Genomic DNA, 11,946 nt, shown 5'->3' with positions numbered 1-11,946 from the left:
GGCTGGCAATTTTTGGTGTATAAGATTAATTTTGTGTGTCTGAAATAGCTTATAATATATTTTTGGAATAAACAGTTTTTACGTAAATTTGGACCGACATCGAAATAAATCACGTTTAACATTTCAGGTAGGGAATCGGTCAGTTCGAGAGTAGATCACATGTAGAACATGGAACATGTGGTCTAGGCCACAAATGGACATGGTCTGCTCTTGTGATTTGTTGATTTTCATATTGCAAATGAATCGGAAATTGAAGCCGTTTGAATGTAATTGTAGTATTTGATGGTATCATTGGGATACTTGGCAACAGAAATTTTTCTCTCTTTAACATTGCGTTCAAAATGGTTGCTTCAATAACATTTCCGGTAATCCGTTTGATGACCAAACGTGTGCCGTTGCATAATTTTGGTGGGCTTAAATTACGAAGCAGAATTATCGTCCATCCAATCTTCAATTTTCTAGCTTCAAGAAACGTTTAAATCATCACTGAAAATGAAACAATGCTTAAGTGTGATAAATACACAATTTACTAAATATAATTTTAATACACAATAATGAAATACAGCACAATTAAATTAAAACCGATATAAAAAAAGACAAACAAAAAACTAAACTCACACGTTGTTTATGTTCGTATATCCGTGGAACACTTAAAAAAATATCATAATAATCATTTGGCGGATTGGAAATAAGCCGACATAGTTCAGTGGATACAAAGCACCTGACCGGACATCAGAAGGCACGGGTTCAATTCCCGTTGGCGGCATTTTTTTTTATTCGGGAGATATTTTCAATTTGTATTAGTATTTCAGATGACTAATTATTGCTTATAATTATTCATTTTTCTTTATTTGACGGAGCTGAATCCAATTCAGGCTCGGAAACTGTATTGTATCTGAAAGAGGAAGCTTCGTGACAGTTTTAGAAGACGGGCAAGCCCAGCGGTGGCCGGAGGTGTAGGAATTAATACATTTTTGTCGCTGCTTCTATTTGATACTTACTGATTCAATACCACTTCTATGCACTTTACACGGATCAATAACGCATTAATAATTTTGATTTGTTCGAGGATGTGGTTTATCAGATACTGGAGCACGGGATCACTCATTATTACCTTTTAAGAGTGAGAAGAACTCATGTAATAAATTTTAAATAACGGTGCGACAAAAATACATATATACACACACAAATTGTTATTGTACCTATGGATCACAGTTGAAGTATGACAGAGTTAAAAATGACGGAATTTGATATGGGCGAATTGACTCAGTGGTTAAAGCAATGCCCCGGAAAGGCAGAGGTTTGGGTTCAATTCCCGACGTGACCGCATTATTTTCTGTCTTTTCTTTTTCACACTTTTGGTTTGAGAGTGGTTAATATTGTCTTCAAATGTAAAGTAGTAAAAGTATTTAATGGTCAACTTTATATAGCGCCGCTTTATGACAAATAAGAAAATCAAATCAACATTGGAAGAGGGGTAAGGCTCTCAACTAGCAATCCGAAGGTCACAAGTTCATATCCCGGCGTGCGCAAGTAAATTTCATTTAATGAATTTGTGTTATATCAAAATTTTTTAATTAAAAATAATTTATAGAATACTTGCAGCACGTTTCAGAGTTGAAAATACTCTCAGTATCGACCAGGTATAAGACAACCATTCGGAATTCGTCAAAGTCGCTTGAAATGGCATTGACCATGTTTGGTGACTATATCATAATAGCCAGTTACTTCTCCATCTTCCTTTTCCTCTCCCCCATCACCTTCAGCCTCACAACATACTCCAATTATTAGGGATGCCAAAGTCTCTTGGGACTGTTTTGCGGTATTCGCGTAAAAAAAAACATTTGGAAAAATAACCTACCCACGTTGCGTTCATGCTTAATTGCACATAAATATTACTAATCTACATCATTTGACATAACATGGCAGGTTAGGATTCATGGAACTTTAATAGAATGTCAACATTTATGCATGCTTTCATAATAAATTGTTAGCTCGCCTCTTAAGTTCATTTTTGGGGATATTTTAGTAGGGCAGAATGCAAAATGGTTTTATGAAGTTAGGATTCATTTTATTTGGTTTTAATAAAAATGTAAGGATAAAATAGATGGTAAAGTTAGGTTTACGACAAAAAGTGGTTTAAAAAAAACGATTCGATAATTTTATCTCATTCGGAGTTTTTCAGCAAACAGCCAAATCAAACATTATATTATTATCAATATGAAAATGGTGTCCGCTTTTAGTATTTAATTCCATCTCCGATCTGATTTACACTACGTCAACTTCGTCATTATTAATTGCTCCGGACATCCGTAGCTTTTGATTGTAGGAAAATTGGCTTAATTTATCTTTATCACAATAATCATCTGTCAGTCGATTCATTATTTTCACTCTAATAATTATGTCTAATGTAAGAGGAAATAATGACAATGATTGACTGTTGATTATTTCAAATTGGGACATGGGTTTGGGAACCGCTGCCCAAGGGACCATTTTTTGGATAACCTACATCTCTGCCATAGATCACCCCAAGTAGTTTGCTACTTTTACTGATTTTAGCGGGGGTGGCCGTGTTCATCGGTGAGGTGTGTTCAGGATGCGCCTGCCCAGCCGCTGCGTGCGTGCCAGATCGGGAGAGGCTGGTATGAGGAGACCCTTTGACCTCTCCAAATGGTCTCTCAACCCATCGCCCTGCGCTGCAGTGGGAAGGATATAATCATATGTACGTCACTTCTGGATAAAAATGACAATTATTATGCTTAGGGCCTCCTGTTTAGTGTTTATATAAAAATGTTCGCTGCTCAGTTGTGTAATTTTCCATATTTAATTTTCTAAAAGTCTTGTTGGTAAAATTATTAAAAAAAATATGCACTCGTAAAGTTGTTACGAATTTAAACGATAAATTGTTAACACTTCACAACTTATATTTCTATTATTTTAAGACAATACTTTTTTTTAGCATAGCACAAAGGCTAACAATTATTTTACAAGCAATAATTATTAAAAATCGGAGAAATCGGAAATCGAAGGGACACGGGTTCGAGTCCCGTTGGCGTCATGTATCTTTTATCTGGAGATTTTTCAATGTGGATGATTGTTTCAGGCGAATAATTATTGCTTGTAAAATAATTGTTACTTATGTTTCTATTTCCCAACTAACCACGCTATTTAACATTTATTTTTATTAAATATTCAAACATATTTCAATAATTTACAAATATAGATATTTCGCAAAATTTCGGAAAAATTGTATTTTTTTAAACTAAACTCCCATCTCAATTGAGAAATTATTCTTGTGTTTAAATGAGGAAGTGGCCTCATTATTGTTCAAAAGATGTAAAATTCAATTAATTGAATTATATAATAATTAACCAATAGTTATAAAACTAAATGATAAATTTAAATAACATAATACGATTGATACTAATTTTTATAGTGTAACAGAATAGAAATATAATAAACTTCAAATAGTAAGCTTCGGTGAATGACATGATACAAATATCATCACCAAACAGAAAGATAATTAAAAGAAACTCAAATAAATAACATATTACAAATATCATTAGAGCAAGAAAGATAATTACAAAACTAAAAACTTAAAAAAATAATAATGAAACTTAAATAATATCACGAAAGTCCAAAAGTGTGTCCGATATTGGGGTAATCCAAATGTAAGCTAATCCAATTCACCTCAACAGAGAGAATTAACTCTTGACAGGCCAAGATGCCAAGCAAAACGTCTGTAACCAAGTGAGTCTTCCGACGACCCCGTTATTATAGGCTTTTAAACTATAGAAATCCCAATTATTCAGACAATCATTAATGGTAACTTATGTATTTGCGCAGGAATACGTAAAATATCAAAATGATATGTCAAGTATGTAAGCTAATATAAGTAGGAAGTAATTTTGGGTACTACCTACCTCTTGGCTGCGGGATGATTAAGATCTGATATATATTTTTAAAAATAATTATGGTTTACATATTATTTTTTTAGTATAAACTATTTATTGCACGTAATTATTTATTTATCTGAAGAAACATTATAATCCTAAAGTGTATCCGACATGAAAATAAAAAAGTCATCCGAATTTAGACTGAATCACTTACTTTTTTAAATAATAGTCATTAAACTTAAAAAAACATGTACAACCACATAAGCAAAACACAATACTTTTTGTTATTTATTTTTGGGGTGTTATGCCGTGTTGCACTCCTTCTTCAGCCAACGTTTCGGACAACGTTACAGTGTCCATCATCAGGGCAGATGTGCCCTGATGATGGACACAACAACACAAGCGCAACACGGTATAACACCCCAAAAACAAATAAAAAAAATACTTTTGCCCTGGAAATCTTAAATCAGATTTAAAACACAATACGAGTATATCACATTCAATATGTGTTTGAGCATCGCAATCCTAATATTGCAAGCATTCGATGATCTTTTCCACACAATATTATACTATATTATCAGATTATTTTTTATTCGATTTTCGTCTTTTTTTAACAATTTAAACACTTATCAACTTACAAAAAGGTTAAACGTAAGAAAAATGAATTCAATCCTTTTCAAAAAACTGTATTTATCATGAGTCATGACATATTTTGCCAATAACATGTTTTCAAATTTAAAGAGAATTTTTTTCTTCTTTTCGTTTTAATGAAACGAGGTTTTTATTCTCGGTACCAAATAGAATGTTTCTATTCCATTACGTTCTATAAACTGCGAACCACAATAACTCACGCAAAATCCAACATCATATTTTCAACTTGTTTATTTGTTTTATTGCAACTTTGTTATGAAAACATATTTTAAAACTCTAGTATTACGTGCTAAGCCGGTTTCATAACGTCCATTCTGCAAAACTTCTACAGAAGCTGTACAAACAATGTTCCGGTCCTTTTGTTTTAAGTAACAATGCTCAAGTGAGAACGTTAACCGATGAAATGCAATATGAAATAGCTTAGGGGTTTCAAAACAGGATGCTTTGAATAAGTTTTGCCAGTATGAAAAAAAAGACTAACGCGTTCTCCAATGAAGATCTTGCTTTCATCTTTCTTACCTGGTTTAATTCTCTGGATTACACGGAACACGATATTAATTTCTACCGATCCCGGGAAACTCCACAACACCTTGTTGGAGTTTTAAAGTCAATATGCATGAACTAAAAAGAACTGCGATACTTGGTTAAACTTTTAAAAACCTCTCTTGTAACCCTCAGTCCGTTTTTCTTTTTTCATATAATCCGAGCCTATTTAAGACCCGCATTCATAAATTCCCTCTTACAGCCCCTAACTTAACACACCTCAAAATGCTGCCCAACCAGGTGGCGAGATAGCTCCCCTACCCTTACACTGTACATACAGGAGCGTTCTTGTACAATGTCACATCATCCAAATTTCTTAACACTTGAAGAGCATTTGTGGGTAAAATTTACTTACTAGTACGTCATTACCATTCCTGTTATGCTTTCTTCACTCGGTTGTGCCCAAACCAGTGATGGATAGTGGGATTTCGCTGAACTGTACCAAGACAATTGGAAAAACTTGGTGGATATTTTTCAAACTCATTAAAACCCATAAACTTACACAAATACATACTTCTCCAGAGCAAAGATACACTCCACCCTAGCCTATTGCAAAAATGCAATATTTCTATTTGTGGGGAGCATAAAAATGATGTATAAGTAAATAATGTATTATTATTTTATTTTTTTGTTTAATAATCTTTACCCTTGTTTTAAAAAGAAATGCTTAAATTTTTGTTTTGCATTAATTCTTAGTCATATTATACATAGGAAAATTAATAAAGCACTATGTTTGTCCTTTATTAAATTGAAAACATACTGTTTTTCGAGGAGTAAGGTTTTCGACTAGCAATCATTAGAAGTTGCTGGTTTAAATCCTCTCGTACGCAAGTGAATGTTTTGTTAAATTCACAATTTAATCATTTAAAATAATTAAAGGTAAATTTTCAGCACGTTACAGAGTGAAAGATACTTATCACTATCTATCTGGTGTAAGACCATCATTCAGAATTGAAACGGTGACCAGATCTGAACACCCTGGTACTACTTCATCTCTTTGTTCCCCATCTCCTTCTCTCCCCTCTACCTTCACCTCCACAACATGCCTTAATTGGGAATGCCATAGTCTCACTAGTTCCAGATGGTTGGCAGCAGTTACGACTCTTTAAACAAAAGTTTTAAAAAAACAGCTTTTTAAGTAAAATTTACTCGTCCTATTTACTATCCTTCACGGACCTATGAGGAGATAGTATCCTTCTAGGGTTAAGAATACCTGATCATTTATTAGCATCTACCAAATAGCGTTTTTCCTTACGTTGAACTAATGAAATTATTACGGGTGCAATAATTAACTGAATTATCAAAATATTTAAACCCACAGATAGCTAATAAGAATCAAGATAGCCACATTATAGCATTGTGTATTGTGAGCGTTGCGGGATTCATTATTATTTGTAAATGATATTCCCTTTGGGTGTGATGGGTTAAGTTAGGGAAAGGAAATAAGTTAACTTATGTTGGAAGAAGACTTTTAAGTCAATGAGAAAGATCGTGTTTCTTTTGTTTTGACTTGAAAGTGACGTTTGCGAAAGTACCCTCTATTATTATATTATATTAGAGGGCAACTTTTCCAAAGACGTGCTGCTACTCCACCTCTCAAGGAAATTTAGACTGACGTTTGGTGCGGTGAGTAGGAAATACAATGATTCCTTCGTCACTAGAGCGGCAAAATCCATGTTTCGAGGAAAAATTAAATATGTTGAAAAATAGTCAGGTTCTCACTATGAGTGAGAGTGAATTAATCGTGAGCAATTTAGTAAAAATTCTATTCCTACAAATTTTCTAATCTATTACTAAAAATTCTATGAAAACGATGTATATAAATTTACGTGGATTCGTCTAACTTATTTTTCTTCCTTAACCTTCTTTTACCGATCTGTTAATGTTCTCCCCAATCTCCGAAATATGTATTTGTTCGTTAGTCCATCTCATCTATTGACCTCTGCTTGTCTTGTACATAATAAATGATATAATTTTAACTATAATTGAATTCAGATTACTAACAGTACAAACTACAAAAATTTACTTATTTTTAAATGTTTTCTTGAATTCAATACTTATTTTATGATGTTCTAATAACTTACATATTATCCGAATGCTTACATTATTTGATGAAAATGTTTTAAGGTTTTAAATAAAAAATAAAAATAGTAGATTGTTTTGCCCTTGGTGTGATATTTACGTTCTAGTTTAGTTGATGTGCGACAGTCATAAGTCCTGATGGGGAACTTAGCAGCCTGTATATATTTTTTATTTGGTATTCATTTTTTATTTATTAAGGTAACAAACGATAGTTTTTTATGTGAAGTACCAACCATCTGGAGCAAGGCTGCCCAACCTTTTTAACAGTTGGGCCAAATTGACGATTTTGAATCACTGGCGGGCCACTGAATACCTGACGGTTCCTATTTCCTTGGGGGGGGGGGTTGTTAGAGAATTTCGATAAAACATAATTCCTCACAAAAAAAATTCAAAATGAGTGCTCCCCACCAAATATTTGAAATCCATGGGGGGGGGGGGGTTGTTACGGAACTTCGCTGAGAAAAAATTCCTATACTATATCAAAACCGGTGTATTTTTGTTTAAAAGGTAAGTTAAACAGGTTAAATTTTTTCGTCGCTGATTCTCGTTCTGAGTAGCCCAAATAGCGATAAATCGCCTTCGTTGGCAACACTGGTGACCGCGCGCAAGCGGCATTGTTTGTTTTGCAAGCCCGCTGGCCCGCGACACTTTTCAAATTGGCGGATTGGCGGGTTTTTTGAAAATGGTTCACGCGGGCCACTTATAATTCGTTCGCGGGCCACATTATGGCCCGCGGGCCTGGGGTTGGGCAGCCTTGATCTGGAGCAATGGAACTATGACATACCTGTTGAAGAATGTAGTGAGGCTAATTATAGAAGGGAGGGAAAGAATATGGTGAGGGTAGTGATAGAAGGGAGGGAAAAAATATGGTGAGGGTAGTGATAGAAGGGAGGGAAAGAATATGGTGAGGGTAGTGATATAAGGGAGGAAAAGAATATGGTGAGGGTAATGGGATGAAAGTACCTGGCTATTCAAATGAATGGACACCAAATATAGCGAAAGACACTTCTAGTCAGGTTTTTATTCTAGTTCAGGATGTTTCCTATATTTCGCCAGGGTGATATATTAATGTCCATAGGTTTTATCACATAAATATTAAAATAACTACTTTTAAATCAAAATCAGCCAGTTTCCTAAGAGAATCAACGAATATACCCTGTATTTTCATAAAAAAAATAAAACTTAAGGCATAGATTTGTTTTTTTTTTTTTTTTATTTAAAGAAAGCAATACAAAAATATGTATTACGGTAATAATAAAATAAAATACAGAAAAAAAACAGAAAAGTTCAAATAAACTACTTTTCAGTAGTTTATTGGAACTTTTCATATAAAAAATATTAAAAAAAGATAAAACTTATTTTACTTAATGACAACAGTGATAACAATAAAAAATAACATTTTTTTTTTTAAATGTAAAAACATGTACACAACAGTGATAGTATCTACCAATAGTTTGTATTAGACTCTAATACATATACAACTATTTCTTTCAGCGAGCCAATTTTTCAACATAATATTTGTTTTTACATTTGTACATTTTTTTATTTCAGCAGGTAACATATTTAAGCAACTAGGTATCATGTAGTCCAGTGTTCTTTGTCCATATTTGTTTCAATGCTTAGGTACAATTAGTCCTTCATTTAACGTAAAACGAGTAGTGTATGTGTGGTCCAGTCTATTTATGTATATAGGGCTATTCATATGCTGAAATATAATTTTATACCACAGAATTGATCTTACTGAGAAAATTTTAAGATTTTGATAAAGGTATGGAACATTATGCTTTTGTTCGTATAAACTTTTATGAGCTAATAATTTAATTAGTGAATTTTGAACTGATTGAACATGGTTTATATTTGTTTTACATGAAAGTCCCCAAGCTGTGATTCCATACCTTATAATAAGTTAACGTTGATCCAATTAATCGTTAATCCAATAAGTTAATGTTGCATAAATAAATCATTCCACTCATACTTACGGTAAAGCAAGTTGTTACAGGACGATCGTGAAATGATACAAATCTTTAATTCAAAACCAGTCACGAATTCTTTAAGATTGTTCTTTCTTTTTGTTCTAAACGGTACACCGTAGCACTCCAGGTGGGATTATGTGCGCTTACCTGTTCAGGAAAATTCAAAGACGTAAACAAGCCAACTCCGATATACGAACGTGTATTTATTGCTTGAGTGTATTTCTAACGTGAGTTGCTGTCCAACGGAATGAAATGTGTCAGAACATTGTGTTGGCAGCTCTAAAGCATAATACGGCGGTGATTAAAAATAATCTGGCTTATTGTGTAGTACAAAAAAATAGGAATTATATACGTATACATAGAATAGAGAAAACACAAGACATGCTATATAGGTTTATTTCGTGATCCAAGTCTAGTCAATCGGGCCATAAATTTCCTATAAATTCAACGGTGACAGTGTTTTCAACATACTTTTAAATACTCTACCAAGTTAATTAATAGACTTAAGTAAAAATAACACATCATTTTTCACGTCACCAACATAACAACGAACGTTACCTTGGTGTTTTTACTCTTAACATATACATATTGTATTACAATAGGCATAAAAATAAATTATTTCACCGGAAATATTTATAAATGATAGTAACCAAGAGAAAAGTGGCACATCGGATGAATATTGTGTGCCTACGTACTTCAAAGGAGCCCAAATATTTAAAATATGATTTGAATTTTTATTACGCATTAAATACATTGTGCAATTTTTATACTACATTAAAAAATATTTTCTTCACTTATTTTGCAAATAGAATTTTTACTTTGTTCATTTATTATTAACGGATTTACGTCCAATTTACAAAATCACTAAGCAAAAGCAAATAAAAATGTTGATTGAAGAGTATAAGTTGGTATACAAAAACAAAGACAAAAGGCAGAGATAAACAAAATATTTCAATTATTTCTTCACTTGTTTAGTGACAAACTAGGCTTTAAATCGATGACTTGAGATGACCAGTCTACGCTTTCTGGAAAGTGGTGAATAATATCCTTAATTTATTGAGTGCCGATTATTATTTTTTATTAATGTGTACATACAAGATTACTAATATCTAATTTTATATCTCTCAGACATACATTTTATTATTGTTATTATATTTTTTTATTTATTAATATAGCATAATGTTTGATCAGAAACTCTGCTTTGTATCTCACATAACTTCTATCGCTGACAGGGCTATGAAAATGTAAGGTTTTATAGTAAGAATTTTGAAGGATTTTAAAAATACCAACACATTAAAAATTGTGTTCACATATCTAGTTGGAAGTATTCTAGAATACAACTCTTCAATTTGGTCACCTGTCTTTAATAATCACATTAATACCAATGAAAGAGTCCAATGCAAATTTTTAAGGTGTATTAATTTAAGGCTTGTAATTCCTTAAGAAACAATAAATTATGATTTTTTTATTACATTAATTAAAATTGCTTTTTATTTTGATCTCTAGTGATTTGACGTGTTGTTGTTTTTGTATTGTTTTGTATTTATTTTACTTATATAATGCACTTGCATAATTTTGATTGACTAGATAATCATTTGTGGAAAAGTGTGTGGAAGGGTTTAGTTTTTCCTATGGGGAAGATTTAACCCGGACAACAAAATCGGAAGCATAAAAAAAAAGATTAAGTGATAATTAATCTTATATTTTTATAAAAATTATACATTATCAGTTTGATAGCCCTGATATATTAATGAAGGTCCTCTAGTATGTATTATTGTGACAATTATACCAGTCTCAGGATATAACTCAGTTATAAACAGATTGCACAAACTTGGAAACTCTAATGCTAAAATCGCAGATACCATGACCCTTGTGAGGTATAAAGCTGCACTAATAACACATTTTAACGCCATTTATTTTCATGAGGTCACTACATAACAGGTTTATGTTATTGCTCTTTTCTTTACTGTTATTTTATTTGTCGTGTTTTAATTTAATTCTTTAATTTTTCACTCATCAAAATTCAATACTGTACCATGTATGTGTAAAAAAAACTTATGTTTGTAAATGGCACTAGTGCCGTTAATTCTAAGTTAGTAAAAATAGCTCGTACAATCCAGCTTAAATCAATCGGTGCAGACTCATAGATTCCGGTAGTGCATTAAAATTTTGCATTCCATTGTATTAACTTTGTCCTTAACTGTTTTGTGTATTGACTTTGTCCTTTTTTTGATAGCCTAATTTCATTGCACGTTCTAGTGTCATGTCTGGAATGTCTTTGTTGTAATAATTATGTTTGAAAAGTATTTTGGTAATTGGTTTTATATTATTTTATGTATAAAAATCATCACGTTCAAGGTCAACATCTATGTATAGCTAATTAAGTTCCTGTAGTATTTTAGTTGATTTTGAAAATCCATTTACCCCAATTAATTCTCATTGCCCTATTTTAGAAAATTTAAACTATTTTTTTTAAAGAATAGTTAAAATCTGGAGCAATAATAGAGTTATATAGTATATAGTGATTGTAGTTTTTCTGGAATTTTTTTTACAAATTCTTTACAAAAATAAAATATTTTTTATGTATACCCAGCATGTTTGTTATAGGTTTGCTTGATATCTTATATAATGTACCAATCAATTGTACTATAATATGCATTCCTTATTGCCCAGAATACTAATGAAGGGAAATAATTATACCGAGTCAGTGGACATCCTTAAAATATACAAGATTGTTACTGAGGCAGTTTTGTTATGTATAATAAATATTATTATGGTATAATTTTTAATAAAAGTTTAAT

This window comes from Hesperophylax consimilis, chromosome 25, assembly GCF_061612785.1.
Source record: "Hesperophylax consimilis isolate HC1 chromosome 25, BYU_Hcon_1.0, whole genome shotgun sequence".
Lineage (NCBI taxonomy): Eukaryota > Metazoa > Arthropoda > Insecta > Trichoptera > Limnephilidae > Hesperophylax > Hesperophylax consimilis.
Note: the sequence above shows the minus strand (reverse complement) of the source record.